Source organism: Jaculus jaculus, chromosome 22 (assembly GCF_020740685.1).
Source record: "Jaculus jaculus isolate mJacJac1 chromosome 22, mJacJac1.mat.Y.cur, whole genome shotgun sequence".
Lineage (NCBI taxonomy): Eukaryota > Metazoa > Chordata > Mammalia > Rodentia > Dipodidae > Jaculus > Jaculus jaculus.
In genome coordinates this window covers 3745759-3767687 of record NC_059123.1, presented here as the reverse complement: position 1 = coordinate 3767687, position 21929 = coordinate 3745759, and the positions used below count along the sequence as shown (strand labels likewise).

Genomic DNA, 21929 nt, shown 5'->3' with positions numbered 1-21929 from the left:
ACACAAGATGCTTACACTGAGTATGACTTAAAAGGCATTTCATTTAAAAGATTTCCCACCTCACACACAAATACACCCACACACAAATGATTTCTCAGGTAGGTAAACAATCATTGTAGCTTATTTAAAATGTGAACCTTGGGCTGGAGAGATGGTTTAGCAGTTGAGTACTTGCCTGTGAAGCCTAAGAACCCCAGTTCAAGGCTTAATTCCCTAGGACCCACGTTGGCCAGATGCACAAGGGGGCGCACATTTGGAGTTTGTTTGCAGTGGCTGGAGGCCCTGGTGCGCCCATTCTCAGTATCTATCTATCTATCTATCTATCTGACTGTTTCTGTCTGTCACTCTCAAATAAATAAATAAATAAATGAATAAAAATAAACAAAAAAATTTTTAAATGTGAACCTGAAGATATACACTCTACTCAGTATTGTCTTAGTACTGTTGATATTAAGCTGTTTTAGGCTCCCAAACATTTTGCCCTTTATTCCAAGCCAAATTTAAAAATTCCCCAAAACATGATTAAAAGCTAAACATTCCAGCATCTAGAAGGATTTCAGAGGAAACTCTGATATGCTTGAGAATTTAAACAATTCACTATTTTTTTTTCTCACTACACTGCTAGTTAAAAGCCACTTACTGTTTTTCTGAGAAATAGTTCTGCAGAGGACTTGCAGCTGTGGTAATGTTGTCACTTAGATTAATAAATCCCCTGAGAGACAACCAGATCCACTGAGAGGTTTAACAACTGAAAAGCAGAGATTTTAATAACTCAACAATTGCCTCTTTAGGAGGAAAGATAAAATGTAGGATTTCTCAAGCTTCCAGAATGTTTCTGTCCGTGGGTTCGCAATGGGAGTGAAGAGGAGTTGTTGGGGTGTTGGAGGGCCGTGGTAGGGATGTACATGAGGGGACCCTTCCCCCAGGAAGCCATTCCCAGGCCATAGAGATTAACTACTGACTGCTGACTGGGAAGAAGTGAGACAAAAACACAGGAGTGAGCTGGAGTGTGTTAAAGACACTCTCAACTGCAGCGTGTGAGACAAGTACATTCCCAAGCCGCCAGCCAGAGGCCCAGGCACCACACAACCCCCCCCACACCTGCCACATACAGACTCACAGACAGGCAAGCATTGTTTTGTTGTTTATTTTTATTTATTTATTTGAGAGAGACAGACAGACAGAGAGAGGAAGAGTCAGATAGAGAGAGAGAATCGGTTCGCCAGGACCTCCAGCCACAGCAAACGAACTCTAGATGCGTGCGCCAACTTGTGCATCTGGCTAACGTGGGTCCTGGGGAACCGAGCCTCGAACCGGGGTCCGTGGGCTTCACAGGCAAGCGCCTAACCGCTAAGCCATCTCTCCAGCCCAACAAGTATTTTTTTTTTTTAAAGACAGAACTTGAATCAATGCATCAAATATTTTAGAAAGTCAGTTATAGACTTAAATAAGTATCCTTCAGGTACATATTTTAGGAAACTGACTGGAAAGGCCATGACGATTTGATTGGCAGTGAGAGATCAGAGTCAATGGACATCGCGACTGTGAGGATCACTCAGCTGGGAGCCAACCAAGGTCAGCTGATGCTCAGGAGCAGAGATGACCTGACAGACAGGAAGCTGATAGGTGCCACAATATACTGGAGTAAAAGAATGACATTCGGGGCTGGAGAGATGACTTAGCAGTTAAGCACTTGCCTGTGAAGCCTGAGGACCCCTGTTCGAGGCTCCCTTCCCCAGAACCCACGTAATCCAGATGCACAAGGGGTGCATGCGTCTGGAGTTCATTTGCAGTGGCTGGAGGCCCTGGTGCGCCCATTCTCTCTCGCTCTCTGTCTCTTTCTCTCTCTGTCGCTCTCAAATAAATAAATAAAAATTTAAAAGAAAAAGAATGAAGTTGATAAGTCTGGCCAACATGCTTCCTAGATGTGACATGTAGGTAACTAGAAAGATACCAAGTACTGGCATAGCTAGATAATATCTCACAAGTATCAGTCATCACTGGGCTTTAACAGTGACATGGAAACCAGGTGTGGCGGCAGGTGCCTTTAACTCTCAGTCAGCACTTGGCAGACAGAAGTAGGAAGATTGCCGTGAGTTTGAGGCCAACGTGGACTACAAAGTGAGTACCCGTTCAGCCTGGGCTACAGTGAAACCCTACCTCGGAAAAAAGTAAAGAAAGAAAGAATGACTTAGAGAGCTGGGGAGAAGATTGCTCAGGCAGCAAAACATTTGCCTTATAAGCATGAGGACCAGAGCTTGGCCTCCCAGAACGCTTGGAAATACTGCACATGGTGGCTGTGATCCCAGTGCTAGGGAGGCAGAGAGAGGCTTAACACTGGGGCTCTCTGGATAGCTAGAGTACTTGGGAAGGACGGTGAGACACCCTTGGCTCAAGAAACGTAGACTACATATGATTTGTGGCGCCTGAGGTTGTCCTCTGGCTTACATGTATATGTATATATTCATACCGGCACCCATACATAAAGACAGGGAGAGAGAACGAATAGACTGGAGAGCCATTCCATGTTAGACGTGAACAAACATCTCTCCATAACCTATCGGCACACAGAAAAGTAACGGTGAGGACGGGTCTGGAGCTCTCTGCCCGTACTCTCCAGCATCTCAAGCTCTCTAATAAGCAGTCCTGTGTGTCCCATCCCTGGACAGGCAGCATGATGGAAGCAGTGAACTTCACTCCCCACTTCCCGTGGGCTTAAATAACTCAGTCATGCTAATGATCCCCTTGGTGACAAAGTGACCACCAGCCTCACAGTGTGCCAAGAAGCTCCTTGACCACCCCTCTTCTGGAGCCATGTCACAAATCCCTCCTCTCAGCAAAGACAGCTGAATCTCATAAGGGTTCTTCAGGGCTCTGAGTAGAGAACCCCTATAGAAATCTCACTGCAGGCCTTGTCCATCCACCTCTCTAGCTACGAACAACCACTATACAAGCAGTGCTTCTTAACTCCTCACCACAGTGCTGAAAGGTCAAGGTCTGCCTTGCTCAGTGTTGCGTTACAGTGTTCAGGGAAGGACCAGGGTATCCACAGGATTTGGAAGCTATGGCCAGCTCCAACTGCCTCATACCTTCAGATACACCACACTCAGAATGAACTGGATCCTGACACCACTTCCCGCAACTTATCTGCATCATGCCGTTGACTTCTGCCTTCAGTCTCCCAGGATCTACGCTGTTGGAAGGATTGTAGAGTCATCAACATGAGATTCGGAGGGTGAATTCCTTTCTCAAAGACCACAGGGTAGTTACAGACCTCAATCATCTGCCACTTTAATTTCCAGAGAAAAAGACTGAATAATGACAAGTAATAGCTATGAACACAAAATGTGTAACACACCAAACGTTATGAAAAGAAAGCAAGATTCTGAGACAGCTTACGGTCTAAGAGAGAATGTTCAGAAATCTACTGCAAATGGCAAAACAAATGCTGTAGTGAATTTATGAGTTCAACTCTTGCAGAGCAACGTTGCTGTTTCGGAACATAAGCAATGCAGCTATTTGCTTGTGCCTATGGGATGGCCTGACAAAACCAGCGCCACAAACAGACAGGGATGCTCTTCATTTAAGAATTTCAAAAGAAAAAAATGTTCTTATCTACTGGCTAACTTTCTAGTACTCAGCAAACGTATTAGGATTAATGTGACTCTCCTAAGGAAGTAAACAATGAAAAAAACTGAATTCTACTAAAAGACTTTAGGAGATGCAGACTCAATTCTTTTAAGAGAGTGTCTCATGCTAAGACAACATTTCAAATTAGAGGTTTAAAAACATGTTTCTGTGTTACCAAGAGTGATATGTTATATATTATTAGTAATAATATTTTAGTAATAATGAATTTCTTTAGAAGCATTTCGTGATGGATCATATAGATTACAGGGTCTCATACAAGCAAGAATATAGAATTATTGTATAAAGCTTTGAAGGCCTGCATGGCCTCACTCATTTTTAAAATGTTAGAGTTATGTTTATAATTATTCATTCCAATTATTTCCTCTCTTACCTTCTTCCTTAAAGAATCTCTTTGAGACATTTAATATATTTTATAGTCTATCATGTTAATGAAATATTTGCTAATCCTCAAGTCAGAATGTTAAAATTATATATTTATTTATTTGGAAGAGGAAAGGGAGAGAGAGAGCAAGAAAATGGGTACTCCATATGCATGTACCACTTTTTACATCTAGCTTTACTTGGGTACTGGGGAATTGAACCTGGGTCCTTAGGCTTTGCAGGTAAGTGCCTTAACTGCTAATCCATTTCTCTAGCCCCAGAATGTTAAAAAAAAAATACATATGGGACTGGAGAGATGGCTCAGAAGTTAAAGGCATATGCTTGCAAAGCCTGATGGCCTGGGTTCAATTCCCCAATTCCCACATGAAGGCAGATGCATAAAGTGGTGCATGCATTTGGAGTTCATTTGCTGTAGAAAGAGATTGTGGGGTGCACATTCTTGTTTATTCTCTCTCTCCCTCTGTGCAAATAAACAAAATAATTTTAAAAATGGAAAAAAAAACCCAATAACTCAGAGTATATATTTAACAGCTGTCTTCTTTTACTACCAGTTATAAAAAAGGTTTGAGTGGACTTTGTAAAACAACACAGAAGTGAAGACGTTTAACAGCCAAGCTTCAACCTGGGGAGGCATGCTTCACAAAGTTTGCCCACCCACACCAATGAAGAAAACAAGGAAGCCGCCAAAAAGCTAGTGAACCTTGGGCTTATTTCTACAAATCTTGTACTCAACATGTTTGACCTTCCCTCCCTACCCCAATAACAGCAGAATGGAAAACATTCTGGCTTTCGAATGAAAAGTTGGTTGTGAGGGTTGGAGAGATGGCTTAGCAGTTAAGGCATTGGCCTGCAAAGCCAAAGGACTCACGCTCGACTCTCCAGGTCCCCCATAAGCCAGACACAAAAGGTGATGCAAACACACAAGGTCGCATATGTGCACAAAGTGGCACGCACATCTGGAGGTTGACTTCAGTGGCTGGAGGCCCTGGCGTGCAAATTCTCTCTCTCTCTCATTAATAAAAAAGGTCAGTCTGTTGGACTTGCCTCAAAACATCAAAATAATAATAATAACAATAATAATAAATTGCAATAAAATTAGTTATGGACAAGACAGGTTCCTTTAGGCCCTGGAGTAAGCAGTGATTGGTAAGAAGGAAAGAAACTCAGTATAACCGTGTGTCAGAGACAAGTGACATGCTTCCACCTTCACCACTACCTTCCTCTTCATCGTAGAGAACCCATCAATCAGTAATTCCTAATTCATTAATTATCTAATTAATTACTTCATTCTTTCTGCTTATATGCCTCACATCTCTTCCTTTTCTTAAGAAATATATTCGTGTAGGCTGGCAGTGTTAGGGTGTGTATTCAGCATGTATAAGAGAGAGAAAGAGGCAGAGAGAGAGAGAGAGAGAACGGGCCCTCCAGGACCTTCAGCCTGATGAACCGACTCCATTTGTTCAATGTGACAAAACCTCATTTGGGTCACAGATCCAAGCTGTCGGGAGCATCCCGTAGCTTTGCTCAGCTTCCAAGAGTCTGGCCGTCAGGAGGAGGAATGGAAACAATTTCCACGTTGTGTAACACGGCTCAATGTACGGGACAAAGGGCGGGGTCTCGAGACTCACAGCGACGATTGGGACAGGTCTCTTGGGAATGGCTTTAGGAGTCAGAAGAAAGGGAAAAAATAAATAAATGGGCTAAAGGGTCAGGCTCTAACCTGCTGACTGAATTCACTGACTCTTCACACTCAGCTATGGCCTCTCATCACCACGTCCACTTGAACGTGGTTTCTTATTGATCCAAGACTTCAGAAAAGGAAGATCTAAGATGAGTAATATTTTGGCACAGATTTTTATTATTTATAATGTTTTTCCTCTTCTGGAACATTCTTTAAATATAGTTCTAAGAACTAGGAACCATTTGCCCTATCTGCTTTCCTCATTTCTTTGACCCCAAGACGTTTAACTTTTATATTTTCTATTTTATACCAGACATTTCACCATTCCGGATTTCATAAGTACAAGTAGCTAACGTTTTTTAACATTCTAGAACACATAGTACTGACCTTGAGAATTTGATAGAAAGTTGGCAAAATAACAGAATTTTGAGTTCATGTTTTCTAACAATTTAATACAAACCAACACATTTTTTGAATGTACCCATTACAGAAAGGAGGAAAAATGACATATTAACAGAGTGAGAATATTCCAGGCAACCTCTAGTTTCATTCATGTTTATCCTCATTAAAAAAAAAAACACAATAAACTAAAAAACACCCAGAATTTTAGTGAACTATCAGTAACTTCAAGTTTCTAAAATTAAATAAATAGGATTTCACGAACCTAAAACCCATTAAGTAAACAAGCGCATATAGTGGCCAAACTTTGTATTGCATTTTCAAGTTTCTCCCATATTCTCTGAAGTTATTAGCTGTGTGTGTTTTTTTTTAAATAGAACTGAGATGTTATTAGTGATATTTTATCAGTTCATAATGTAAGTGCTTCTCTTGAAATACTTCGTTCAATCATTGTACCATTTTGTGATAATTAATTGTGTATGGCTGGAAACCTTTAGTTAAGCAATGTCAGAGAACAGAATTTACTCACATAGGTGAAACTCTGTCTGTACCCAGATGTCTACTCTCATTCAATACCATCTCAGTGATTATCTGTCCTCTACTATCCTGGTCATAAAAATATATATGCAGGACTGGAGAGATGGCTTAGCAGGTAAGGCATTTGCCTGCAAAGCCAAAGGACCAAGGTTTGATTCCCCAGGACCCACCTAAGCCAGACACACAAGGTGGCACACACATCTGGAGTTTGTTTGCAGCAGCTGGAGGCCCTAGAAGCCCATTCTCTCGCTCACTTTCAACCCCCCCATCTCTCTCTCTCTCTATCTGCCTCTTTCTCTCTCTCTCTCTCAAATAAATAAAAATAAATTATTCAAATTAGCAAATATATACACTAAGAGTTCTAAACAATAAAAGCAATCCCAAAAAGATAGATTTGGAAAGTAGTCATGATTCATCCTGGGGAAAAACTCTAAAGCCTTCCAGAGTCAAATTATATATATATATATTATACGAGATAATATGTCAATATAATATATAATAATATTTTACATATAGATGGGCATGTGTATATATGCATTTGTATATGTGTATGTGTATGTACAGGGATATGTATGTGATATGTATTGGGTTTGAACAATGGCATAAACACTACAAAGAAGAGCCAAGGGGGTAAGTTTAATGAAACTAGTTGCTTAGTAGGTAGAATTATTATACGTCAGTATGACAACTACAGACGTAAAAGCAAGATCTGGAAAATGAACCGGCAGGGGCCCTGGTGAAGTGAATACATTGTTTTTTAAGTGCATAGAATCCCCAGGTTTAAAGGGTGCACTGGATTTGTGGATACTGTGAGCTACTGTTTAAAGTATTGCAGACAGATTTAATTGAATTGCGACGTGATTATTATCTATGCATTGTGAACAGGAGGGTGATGAAACCAAAGAAAGTCACTCAAGGGCAGCGCCACCTAGTGGCCAGTGCAGAATGATAACTGGCATCAAGACACCATTAGCAACCTTAACTAAGGAGAAACAAATTTTCAGGGGGAAAAAGTGGAGCATCAGCGATGGCTCAGAGGTTACAGCATCTGCCTACAAAGCTTAACAACCAGGATTCGATTTCCCAGGGCCCACATAGATCCAGATGCACAAAGTGACACATGCACCTCGAGTTCATTTGCAGTGGCTAGGGGCCCCGGGTGCACCCATTCTCTCTCTTTCTCTGTCTCTCTTCTTTCCATTTCTCTCTATTTGAAAATACATAAGTAAAAATAATTTTTTAAAAAATAATGAGTGAAACCTACAACAGGGGTAGTCATGAGCCCTAGGGGTGTAACATCTGCTGCTGTCGGGATAAATGTATATACTATGCTCACTAAACTGCCCAATAAGCCTTTCTCTTAATGTTCATACCCATATATTAATGCTACTCTCACTTTTGGTTAGAGAAGCTTCCCTTTTCAGATGGCAGTGACCTTGGGATGACTCAGAAGGCATCATGGTGCTGAGAAGAAGTGACAGAGGAGTGCTCGGCACTGAAATATCTCTATCAGATCTTCCAAAGCTCAGGGTCCATTGCGGAAGATGTGGCAGAAAAAAATTTAAGAGCCAAAGGAAAGGTAGGCCTCCTCACAACATACTTCTCCAGACACAAAATGACCTGGATATCCATGACCTCACAGTGCCTGACACTACCTACACAAGACCATCATAATAGGAGGAAAAGATCATGACATCAAAATAAAAAAGAGACTGATTGAGAGGGGGAGGGGATATGATAGAGAGTGGAGTTTCAAAGGGGAAAGTGAGGCAAGGGAGGGAATCACCATGGGATATATTTACAATTATGGAAATTGTCAATAAAAATAATAAATAAGGGCTGGAGAGATGGCTTAGCGGTTAAGCGCTTGCCTGTGAAGCCTAAGAACCCCGGTTTGAGGCTTGGTTCCCCAGGTCCCACGTTAGCCAGATGCACAAGGGGGCGCACACATCTGGAGTTCGTTTGCAGAGGATGGAAGCCCTGGTGCGCCCATTCTCTCTCTCTCCCTCTATCTGTCTTTCTCTCTGTGTCTGTCACTCTCAAATAAATAAATAAACAATTAAAAAATAATAATAAATAAAAATTTAAAAAATAAAGTAAAAATATAAAAAAAATGATTCCTGGCATGTTAGCACACACCTTTAATCCCAGCACTCGGATGGCAAAGGTAGAAGGAACACCATGGGTTCAAGGCCACCCCACGACTACATAGTGAATTCCAGGTCAGCCTAAGCTAGAATGAGACCCTGCCTCAAAGAAAAAAAGCAACACAAAAGATTGAGTGAAGGGACTGGAGAGATGGCTTAGCAGTTAAGGTATTTGTCTGCAAAGCCAAAGGATCCTGGTTCAATTCTCGAGGACCCACTTAAGTCAGATGCACAAGGGGTCGCACGCATCTGGAGTTTCTTTGCAGTAGCTGGAGGCCATGGCGCACCCATTCTCTTTCTCTCTCCCCCTCTCTCTGCCTCTTTCTTTCTCTTACGTAAATTAAATATATAAAATTGTTTAAAAATAGAGTGAAAAATTAAATACATATGCTCTATATAGTATGGTTTTCACTTTTAAAATCAAGTGAAGAGTAAAACAAGAGCTATTCACACATATGTCACACACACACACACACACACACACACACACACACACACACACATGTTAGAGGCAGCTAGAACATCCCCAGTTCCCAGGCCTTGATACTAGAGCAAAATATGATGTTTGGTTTCCTTCTTCATTATTTTCCACCATTTACTTAGTTAATTACCACTAAATAATATTTATTTATTTGAGAGAGTGAGACAGAAAGCCAGAGAAAGAAAGAGAACAGGTGTTTCAGGGGGCCTCATGCCCACTATAAACAAACTCCAAACTCATGCTCCACTTTGTGCATCTGGCTTTATGTGGGAAGTACACAATTGAACCAAGCCAGCAGGGTTTGCAAGCAAGGGCCTTTAACCACTTAGCCATCTCTCCAGCCCAGTACTTACTACATTTGTGATTAGGAAATATAGTATTTGGGGCAGATGTGCTGGTCTATGACTGCAGCACCAGCACTCAGGAACTACACGCAGGAGGGTTAACCGCCTCCTTTGAGCCAGGACTGGACTACAGAATAGATTAAGGATAGCTTGGATTGTAGAGTGAAACTCTGATGTGCAAAAATTTCAAACTATCCTGAGAGAATATTGAAACAAGTATGGAAAAAAAAGTATGAAAAAAATAAAAAGAAGTGTAAAGTCAGAAATCTCTCAAAATAGATGGAACTAAGTCTTCCTCATTGTACATCATCTGTGGAGCTCCAGAGGCGGTCTCCTGGGATATCAAGGTAGCCTGCAGACAGTCTTGGTATACCTTCCACGGGCTCCAATGAAGTCTTAGCAGGGAACACATTACCTTTTGCTACTCAAAAGGCATACTGCAGGAAGACAGCAGTTGGCTGCCTATCAAATAGTAAATATGTTTTATTCATGTGGAAATCCAAGTATCAAATACAAATTACTTTAAAACGCACTCAGCACTGCAAAGAGCACGATGAGCTCGGAAAAGAAGAGGCCACGGGGTCCACCTGACAGCAGAAGGAATTGAGATGGTAAGAAAGCACAGATTTATGTCTAGCTCTGTCGCTGATGGGAGTCTTCTGAGCCCTGGCCTGCCCTTTAAAGCTTATCAGGGCTTTATGCTTGCTACTGAAAATTACCCGCAAGCTGTTTTCATATTTATCCTCAGCAAGTCTCACTGGATGCAATAGCAATGGTTTTTATTCTTATTTTTGGAGACCGAGATAAGCAATGTGGTTTTTGAGCCTCATCAGGACAGACTGGACTCTCCCAAAGTCTGTTGATAGTCTGGGTGTTTTTCTTAATTAAGCTTGAAATACATGTTTACAGCAAACTGAGAAAAGGAAAGTTTACATATAAAAATAATAACACAACACTTAAACGATGTTCTTTTCAAATTAGAACTTTCTCATGCTTATTTTCACATCACATAAAATTTAATAGGTATATAGCTATCAAGCATTAAAAATATCCCAATATTTCTCATAATAGAAAAAAAATAACATTTAAAGAATTGTAAACAAATGAAACTATTTATTTGTTTTTGCATATTTATTTGAGAGAGAGAGAGAGAAAGAAGAAAGAGGCAGATAGTGAGAGAGAGAGAATGGGCGCGCCAGGGCCTCCAGCCATTGCAAACGAACTCCAGATGCGTGCATCCCATTGTGCATCTGGCTAATGTGGGATATGGGGAATCGAGCCTCGAACCGGGGTCCTTAGGCTTCACAGGCAAGCGCTTAACCGCTAAGCCATCTCTCCAGCCCTCAACATTATTTTTAATGCCTCTGAAATAAATAGGCCTGACAAAGGCCTCCTAGAATATAAGTAAGAATAAACTTATAAACTGGCACTTTTGACTCATATCTTTCTTTTGTGCTTTTGGTCAAGAAACTGGTCAGAATGCCTTAAAATTTGCTAAGAGGTCATTTTGAGAGGAATTATGATTCTAAAAAAAAAGTCAGTAATTAATTATTTTTGTCAGCCTTTTCACTGACTGAGCTCAAATTTAATCTGGATTACTTAGAAAAGGTAGCAAAAACAGATTATGTTAATTATTGAAAATATGTCCAGCATCATTAATGTCTCTGTGAAGTAGCTTGACAATAAAAAGGTGAATATAAGTGTCCAATCCTTACAGCTGAGTTTTAATATTGTGTATGGGAAAACATGTAATCTATTGAAATGAAAAAAAAACAGGAAACATATTTCCCACTGAGGAGGTATTCAAGTAGGAAAATTATTGTGTGAAAACTCCAGTCGCTCACATAGTAGCCATCTTTGGGATTTTTACTACGTTGTAGATCAACAGCCATGGTACTAAACACTCTCTTTTATAAAGCTGGAATTTTCTTTACTTGGATGTTTTTAAAAACTTTTGAGTAAGGGTCAAGAGAAATTGCTTAGCGGTGAAGGCACTTGCTTACAAAGCCAAAAGACCCAAGTTGGAATCTCCAGTATCCACATAAAGCCAGAATCACAAGGTGGCGCATGCGTCTGGAGTTCATCTGCAGTGGCTGGAGGCCCAGGTGTAACCATTCTGTCTCTATCTACCCCCTCTCTCTTTTTCCAATAAATAAATACATAATTAAAAAAACCTTTAAGTTCAATGGAAACACAGCAATGTAGAGTAGAGTTGTAAATCTTAATGAGCAACTCTGCCATGCCATGAAACTCCAGTGAGACATTGTTATCTGGTCACAGTCTCAGCCTGGGGGCCACTAGCCCTTGTCACAAAAGGTCATCAGGAAGTTTCAAGAGGATATGAGTAACAAATTGAATTCTGCTTCTCTAACTTGAATCAGAAAAAAATGTAAATCAAAGCTATGTTATCTACAAGCATTTCTGCCTACCTTTCTAATGATCTTCTATACCTGTACTGATGGAAGGCACTTGGGGCTACTGACCAGAGGCCATATCTATAATGCACCCCAGCTCACCTTCAAATCTGTGCAGAAAGACTTCCACAACATTGCATAGTCATCCACAGACAGTTTTTGTTTTGGAAATTAATATTTGTAAAATTCAATAAAATCCTACATAAGTAAAAGGTATATATGGAAAAAATAGAAATGATGACGAATTCAACCATACATTAGGCAGACAGGAAAACAGTGGGCAGAATCTATGTGTATCAGGTAGTTCACACTCTTAAGAAGTATGTTGATGACCTTGATAAAGAAACTGGTCACCATGAACTACCCTTTGTGCCTTCATGCTGGGCAAGAGAGTTCCTCAGCTTTGAGGTGATAAAAACGTGTAGCAAGGAACACACACAGGAAGGGAGCACACACTTGCATGCTAAAGTATCCAAGTTGTTGAAATGCAGAAGGAGAAAATCCACAGGCATCTAAAAGGAAAAATATCAAAGACTGCTGTGTGTGCTTATCAGCAAAGGCAAGATCTAAAGATGCCCCAAGAATGACTGTGAAATCATAACTATTGAGAGAACGTTAAAAACCCAACAGTATGAGAGAGGCTCAATTAAGATTCAGCAACTTGGGGCCTGGAGAGATGGCTCAGTGGTGAAGGCGCTTGCCTGCGAAGCCTAAGGATTCATGCACGACTCTACAGGTCCCACATAAACCAGACACACAAAGGTGAGGCAAGTGTAAGGTTGCACATGCCCACTAGGTGGCACAAACATGTGGAGTTCAATTTTAGTGGCAGAGGTCCTGGCATACCAGTTCTCTCTCTCCCTCTCTAAAATAAAAAAAATATGTTTTTAAAAATTCAGCAATTTCAAGGAAATAAACCTGTCAAATGGTAATTTATCTGACATGTTTATTAACTTAATAAGGCCAGATTTTTTTAAGTTTTTTTATTTATTTGAGAGAGAGAAAGAAGCGAGAGATAGAGAGCAAGAGACAGAGTGAAGATGGGTGTGCCAGGGTTTCTAATTGTTGCATATGAATTCTAGATGCTTGCACCACCAGTTCATCTAGCTTACATGGGTACTGGGGAATCAAACCTGGATCCTTAGGCTTCATAGGCAAGCACCTTAACCACTAAGCCTCCTCAAACCAGACTTTTAAATGTTCTGTTTTAAAAAATATTTTTATAGCACTGTCATAAAACACCTGTGACAAATTTAATTCTATTACACATTATTTTTTAGCAGAAATAACAACTCTGATAAGACATTGTTCTGGCTTGTCACTTTCCAGAAGAAGATTAACATCTTAAATCTTTGAATAGTGACACTATGTCCTTTTCCTACCATGAGTTACAAGTCTAAAAAACATGTGAAATAATCACTTGGATAAAACAAAGTTGTATAATAATTTACATATAAAATATGCACATGTAGAATTCACTTAATATATTTCCTAAAAGGAAAATAAGGTATGCATTAGCTATATATGTGTGTGTGTGTGTATATATATATATATATATATATATATATATATATCTCATCAACATATACATGCATACTTTAATTCATGCATTCCTTTACTAAATACACATGCGACTTCATTTTTTAAATTTTTTGTTTATTTTTATTTATTATTTGAGAGCGACAGAGAGAGAAAGAGGCAGAGAGAGAGAGAGAGAGAGAGTGAGAGAGAGAGAATGGGTGCAGCAGGGCCTCCAGCCACTGCAAATGAACTCCAGACATGTACATGCCCTTATGCATCTGGCTAACGTGGGTCCTGGGGAAGCGAGCCTCAAACACGGGTCCTTAGGCTTCACAAGCAAGCACTTAACCACTAAGCCATCTCTCCAGCCAGAGAGACTTCATTGTTAAATATATGGAGCACTTCATGAATTTGCATGTCATCCTTGCACAAGGGTCATGTTAATCTTTGATGTATCATGGCAATTTTAGTATGTGCATTGCCATACTAAAATGAGTGCAAAAGGCTACATGTTAATATTTTGGGGAATGTTACTGGAATCTAGAAAACCTACATAATGAAAGCCTTGTATAGTTTTAGCATAAGAATGAAAGTGTTAATGTTAAAACAAATGAAAAAATTTCCCTGCTTAGAACTAGAAAGTAAAGAAGGGAGCTGTGTCCGCACTCCAAACCAGATTCTCTCACTATGTGAATTTCCAACCCTGTTTGATGATTTTATTTCTTGCTTTCCTTGTTAGAAATAAATGTGTCTTTTGGAATGACATTATATTAACCTTGTATGAAACAGGATTGAGCCGGGCATTTTAGCACATGCCTTTAATTCCAGCACTCAGGAAACAGAGGTAGGAGGATCGCCATGAGTTCAAAGCCACCCTAAGACTACTACATAGTGAATTTCAGGTCAGCCTGGGCTAGAGCGAAACCACACCTCAAAAACAAATAAATAAATAAACAAACAACAACAAAAAAGAATTGATGGGCTGGAGAGATGGCTTAGCGGTTAAGCGCTTGCCTGTGAAGCCTAAGGACCCCGGTTCAAAGCTCGATTTCCCAGGACCCACGTTAGCCAGATGCACAAGGGGGCACACGTATCTGGAGTTTGTTTACAGTGGCTGGAGGCCCTGTTGCGCCCATTCTCTCTCTCTCTCTTTCTCTCTCTGTCTGTTGCTCTCAAATAAAAAAAAAAAAAAATTAAAGTATAACAGTATTGAAAGAATTTTCTGGGGAGGACATTTTGCTATAACTGAAACCAAGCCAAGACAAAGGAAAAATTAAAGTGATTCAACAAATGTATCCTCTTGTTGAGTATAAGAAAAAGTTCCCCAGAGATATCCTTACTGGCCAAGTCTCCAAAACAAAGACTTCTGCTCGACTCCAGTGGGTAAGTCTGTAGCTTTCATTCTGTTTATTATAACTGAGTGCCCCCTGTTTAGGGTGTTATAATGAATTATATTGTATATTATAATGTATAATATATATATATATATATTTGTGTATATATATATTTGTATATATATATATTTGTGTATATATATATTTGTGTATATATATATAGCTATATATGAATTATGTTGCCCATTTCTTTACCAATGAAAATATCTCAACAGTAGGAGTGCTCTAGAATTCTGTGATGTTTTGATGTGAGAAAACTTCAAGCACCTTCCATAAATTCAGTACCTATAATCTCCACAGACTCAAGGCTACTAATCTCAATGGATCACTCCGCTTTCCACTTACAGACGTTCACCCAACATTGTCATCATTTTAAATGTGAGCCTGCCTTCATGCACCAGAGGAAATACGTAGGAGAGCCACGATCAGTGAGATGTTCTTATATTAATAACTACAAAGCTAATATGACCTTTAAAATCATACTTTATAACTAGTATTTGTTCTATTAGTATTAACAGCAAGCACTGACATTTGTTGAAAAGCAGCTTACATTTTCTTATTGAGTTTTTAATGCTATACCAAATCAGACAACTCACTCATGCATTCTTTGATCCTCACTTATTTGACAATCATAGGTCACATGCCAGGAACCAGCTCTATGCCAGCAACCCAGTCACAAGCACTGCTCTTAGCAGTGAGTTTGATCAACTGAGTTTTCTTCACGTGTACCCTATAATGGTATAATCAGGGGAGGAAGACAAAATGAAACAACATGCCTGGTGAAAATACAGGCGAACCAAAAAGCCAGGTACAGAGTGGGGGAACATGTGTGAACTGGTTCAAACAAGGTGAGAGGGAGTAGAAGGCTGGTGAAGACAACTGGAGTAGAGACTTCAAGGGAAAGGAAAAGTAAGCCCTGCTCGCGTTGACAGGAAGTACATTCCAGGTGCAGGAAACTGTAAATGTGAAATCCATGGGGTGCCACAAGGTAAGGGCACACTTTGTAAGTTCACATGAGAGGATGGAGTTGTTTTGACTAGAGGGAGTCACAGGGAATGTGTTAGAAGATGAGGTCAGACATATCAGATAGGCACATCCTGGCTGGGCTTACTGCCTGGGTTAAGAACTTGAAAGTATATATACATACCATATATATATATATATATATATAGAGAGAGAGAGAGAGAGAGAGAGAGAGAGAAGAGAGAGAGAGGGAGAGGGAGAGGGAGAGGGAGAGGGAGAGGGAGAGGGAGAGGGAGAGGGAGAGGGAGAGGGAGAGGGAGAGGGAGAGGGAGAGGGAGAGGGAGAGGGGGAGGGAGGGAGGGAGGGAGGGAGGGAGGGAGGGAGGGAGGGAGGGAGGGAGGGAGGGAGGGAGGCAGACAGAAAGGATAAAAGGCAGGTAGTGCAATCTCAAGATTGCAGGGTGATGACACAATGTGACTCATCTTTCAAGGGATTAGTTCTGTGGCTGTATGATGAATAAACTATAAGGTGACAAGTATAGATGCAGGACACCTGTTTTTTGGAAGCTGTTAACAATAATTGAGGGAACAGACTATAGTGACCAATACTGGGAAAGAGGGTAACTGTGTGGGTGGCAAAAAAAAGTAGAAAGACTCAACATGCTTTGAAGTTGGAATAAGATTTGCAGGCACAGCACATGTAGAATGTAAGAGCAATGGAGTTAGGAAGAATGACTCCAAAATTTGTGTCCTGAGCCGCTGGAAAATAATATAATAGGGTAATTAATGTGTCAGCAATATGACTTCCTGAGTACGATCCCTGTTTATATTTATAACAAGGGTGAAAACACAGCTAACATTTTATAGAATTTCCTTTTGGGTCTCTTTGATTTGTTTTTTATTAAAGTCGTAGACTCTTCTACTCATAATTCTGTATTCCCATTGTTGTTGCTGACTATATACAGCAAAGGAACTCAGAGGGAGGATAAAGAAATAGAAAGATAGAGATAGACGATAGATTAGATAGATGAGATTAGATATATATGGATAGCTGATTGATAAGCAGACATAGATGAAAAGGTACATAGATACAGAGAGAGAGAGAGAGAGAGACGGAGACAGGAAGCTGGAGAGATGGCTTAGCAGCTATGGTACTTGCTTGCAAAGCCAAAGGACCCAGGTTTGATTCCCCAGGACCCATGTAAGCCACATGTCCAAGGGGGTGCATGCATCTGGAGTTCATCTGCAGTGGCTGGAGGCCCTGACGTGCCCATTCTCCCCCTCTCACTCCATCTGCCTCTCTCAAATAAATAAAAATAAAATTTAAAAAAGATATAGACAGACAGTTGTGTATATATATATATATATTAGCTGGAATGTTAATCTTGATTCAGCTTCCACGATTAGATCTGTAGACAACTAAGAAAGATGTATCTTTGATCATGTCTTTAAGGACATTTCCAGGAATGATAAACTGAAGTGGGAGGCGCTCTCTCCCAGAGTGGGCATCACCTTCTAGCAGTGCCCAGGTATGAAGTGATTTAAGGAAGACTGCTATTCTCAATTGCCTGCCCTCGCTCCATACCCAACATCTACCCTGTCGTTAGCATTCTTTCCTGACTTTGAAACTCAGCTTTTTCTTGCCTTTCAACATGGACTGAAGACCTGAAGCTCTCCAAGAGGCCTCAGGCCTTCAGCCCCCCCACTGAAACTGAGTAGCCACCAGCTTCTCAGACCCTCCAACCTGCAGCCAGCCAGTGCTGGACTACACAACACATTGCCTGTGAGCCAATCCAATAAACCTCCTTTATAATATGCATTCACTCTGTCGGCTGTATTTCTCTACAGAACCCCAACTAATGCAAAGACAAATTTGCCACCCCCCACACACACAGGCAGTTAGTCAGAAATTGGGTCAATGAAACCCCAGAGCCTACCATCCAACTCCCGTGAAGCTAGGTTTTATATCCTAGAACCTCACCATTTAAACCAGTGCCACGGTCAGGCATTGGTTAAGAAGACCGTAATATTCTTCCACGGGTGCTATTGTCTCTAAAGACTTGTCCTGACAGCATCGAAGACAGCTCACAGGCAACAGCACTGCGTCTTCAGAAGCAGAAGAGGAGTCTCCAGGATGCACAGTTACACACTTCCCGAGCCAGGCCGCACCGCCTGATGAAGACATTTTTTTCCCCTCAATTTTTATTAACATTTTCCATGATTATAAAAAATATCCCATGGTAACTTTCCCCTTTGAAATTCCATTCTCCATCATATCCCCTCCCCATCTCAATCAGTCTCTCTTTTATTTTGATGTCATGATCTTTTCCTCCTCTTAGGATGGCCTTGTGTAGGTAGTGTCAGGCACGGTGAGGTCACGGATATCCAGGCCATTTTATGTCTGGAGGAACACGTTGTAAGGAGTCCTACCCTTCCTTTGGCTCTTACATTCTTTCCACCACCTCTTCCGTGTTAGACCCTGAGCCTTGGAAGGTGTGATCTAAATGTTACTCAGTACTCCAGTCACTTCTTTCCAGCACTATGATACCTTCTGAGTCATCCCAAGGTCCCTGCCATCTGAAAAGAGAAGATTCTCTACCCAAAGTGATGAACAGATGGTAAGACCCTATTGCTGAAGACTCCACATACTTGGGCTGCAAGGCCACTGAGAAATCCTGCTGGAACTGAGCTGATAACCTCCTCCATGTAGACAAGCTGACAGAAAGCTGGAAGAAGCCATTCTGCATGCAGTTCAATGGGAGAAAGAGAAATCACCAATGAAGATACTCAACAGTGGACACTGCAAGCCTTATAATTTGCCAGCCAGCCCAAATGAGCCAATGGGTGCAATTGTGGCATGTCTGTCATGGGGGAAACCAACCACCCTCTAATTTGACTAGAGGCCTACTCCATAGGAGGGAATACATCCCCGATACTGAAAACAAAACAGCCATAGTCATGAGCCCTAGGGGGGTAAGGTCTGCTGATATCTGGATAAATGTATATACTATGCTCATCAAACTGCCCAGTAAGCACTTCTCTTAATGTCCATACCCTTATATTAATGCTACTCTCACTCTGATGAAGACATTTTGAAGCCAAGGGCAGAGAGGGAGTCACACCCTGAAGTTACTCAGCACAGAGGCTCAGAAGGCCTTTTGGCCATGTTCACTGTCCATCAGGCAGGGGATACTCAGCCTGTGATGAGGGGCTTCCATTCCCACGATTTCTGCCAGCATTTCCCCAGCTGGTTCTACAGGACATTAACTACATAAGATGTGCTGAGATTAAAAACAAACAAAAACGACTTTCTCTGATCAAATACATACAAGACACGCTCTGTCCCATATTTCACAAAGAGAAACTCATACTGTTTCTTCATGAAAAGTTTTGCCAAGTTTTGTGGCAATTAAATGACCTTTTCTTTGGGGGCCAGTTTTGAGGTAGGGTCTCACTCTAGCTCAGGCTGACCTGGAATTTACTATGTAGTCTCAGGGTGGCCTTGAACTCACAGTGATCCTCCTACCTCTGCCTCCCAAGGGCTGGGATTGAAGGTGTGTGCCACCTCGCCCAGCTTCATGAAAAATACAACAAACAACTGGGATAGGGCTGAGGAGAAGAACCTAGAAGTACGGGTCTGAAGTCTGCCAGACTGCATTGGATCCTTCCTCGCCACCAGTCACCCATGTAAGCCAGACATGACGAGGCACACGTGACTGTGGTCCCAATGTGCCTATTGCCATGGGAGGTGGAGCGAGGAGAATCTGGGCTAAATAGCAGGAGGGATCCTGTCTGACAAGTTGAAACAATACCACAAACTCCCTGAGGTTGACTTCTGACTTCAGCATACGCATTGTGACCTGTGTGTCCCTTCGCAGACAGACACACACACACACGCACACACACAAAATAGTAATTATCTCATGCAAAGGGAATTACAACTGGAAGAAAAGATGGTTATCTCCTATCAAGCTCCTTCAGTGGGAATTGTCTCACTGGTTAAGTCCCGACTGTCTCCTGACTCAAATTTAATCCTAACGTGATGACGTACAGTGGCTGCTGCTGTGTCATTGCCTTCTTAAAGGAGAGCCTGCTTAGCATTTCAGCAGGCAATAAAAACATACGTAAAGAAGAATAATGAATCTTAATGGAAGAGGTGGAGACTCGAAAGAAATTCCACTGAGATAAAACAGAGCTTGCTGTTGGTACCAAAGGATGCTTCTTAGGTGCACAGAAGTAGACATTTTATGTCATCCTTGGTCTTTCAAAATTATAATAGGGTTGCCCTCCACACACACACACAAAAGTTTTCAATGAGGGTAATAACAGTACTGGTTGGGGATGTTGCGCATTATCTGAGTAACTGCTTACATTAATATCTGCACTTAAGGACAGGAATTGAAACCATTCAGGTTGGGGAGAGCGACGCACGATGTAAAATGTCTTGTGTCTCTCTGAAATAAAAGTCCTTTGACAGAAGAAAATGAGGTAGAAGTGGCAAGCATCTTGTTAGAGTGAAAATGCCAGACTCACAACCACAAATACGTTTTCTTTCATATGTGGAATGTGGGTTTATATACAAACGTATGTAATATGTATACATACACACTAAAACAATGGTCCCTAAAATTTATGGACAAGCCAAGATTTGGGACACGGAACACAAACCGAATGACTTCCAGAACACTGCTACATTTTTGGGTTTCAGTCTCTCAGCCATCCTTTCAGGGCAGGCTTGCTCTCTAGAATGGTACCTGTAGGATGTATAGCCTAGCAGGTGGGTTTAAGTCATCATGGAGGATTAAGTGCTAAGTGCTAAGTGCTTGGAGGGGCCTGCGGGACCAGTCTCTCTCTCTCTCTCTCTCTCTCTCTCTCTGACTTTCTTCTTATTCCTGCATGAGATACCTGCTTTTCATCCACATGCTACGTGGCTTATCACAGGTCCCAAAGCAATGGGCTGACCCCCGAAACACCAGCCAGAACAAGTCTTCCCTCTTTACAAGCCAATCGTCCCAGGCCTTTGTTATAGTGAATGAACTAACAGCACGGCCTGACCCACGGGTGCAAGACTCCCGCTTGCAACGCGCTTTCTCGGGGCATGCTGGGGAAGGCATCGTGAATTATGAGAAAGCTGGGGGAGAGCAGAGAAAGACTGCTCTTCCCCTCCTCATCTCACAGCAGCACGTCCTCGCTGGTGGAGGGCTCTCTCAATAATGAATGACTGGCTGACACAGGCTTTACTTTTGCTGGAGGAGATGCCCCGAGGATTCCTCTTCCTCTTGCCCTGGGTTTATTCAACTGGACACAGGGCAAGATCCTCTGTCGTAGGAGTGACCGACTCTTCCAATTCTTGCAAATGTAACTTCCTAGCTTTCAGGCTTGTGGGGAAGAAAGGGTGGAGGGTTAAAAAACAACAACAAAAAAAGAAGAGTTATGTTATTTTTAAGTTATTTGGTAAGAATGGCTCTTTTCCCCTCCGATTCTTTTGCATGGCCCAAATGTCAAGTTTGCATGCACAGCTATTTGCATGCCATCAGGGGCACAGACGAGGTGAAAGGGACGAGTCATGTGTTCATGTCACATGTGGTTACCACTGAGGTTTTTTTTTTTAAAAAAAAAAAAAAAGCTTCGTGACCTAGAAAGAAGTGCAGGGGATGGGTGATGCACAGACGGTGGAGAGCATCGGGCGTCATCAGTCTATTTATACCTCCAGGAAGGAAAAAATGAGTGCAGGGCAATGACTCTATACTCCAAGGACCGGGTATGCGGAGATCATCTGCAAGAAGCAAACAGCACAGCAGGCAAGCGTGTGTGTCAACAGGGAGGAGGAATAGGCCCAGCACATCTCTCTCCGGTCCCTTGCTGTTCCCAAGTGCAGTAGTTTGCCCAGTAGTTTCCTTGATCGTTCCTACTGCTGCTAAAAATACCCCAAATCTGAAGGAGAGCCCCTGCTCCCCACAATTTAAAAACCACCTTCGTTCCGTGCATGCCTACAGACACGTGACTGTAATCTACAG

At 41.6% G+C, this 21929-nt stretch overlaps 1 protein-coding gene and 1 non-coding gene across 3 annotated transcripts in view; both read right to left on the bottom strand.

The window, feature by feature from the left end:
- Pde3a (phosphodiesterase 3A) overlaps window positions 1-21929 on the bottom strand; it is a 297902-nt gene that overhangs the window by 185904 nt on the left and 90069 nt on the right. The window lies entirely within an intron of this gene.
- LOC123456442 lies at window positions 13944-14051 on the bottom strand. Its single transcript, XR_006634541.1, has one exon. It is a non-coding gene; the product is annotated as a U6 spliceosomal RNA (small nuclear RNA).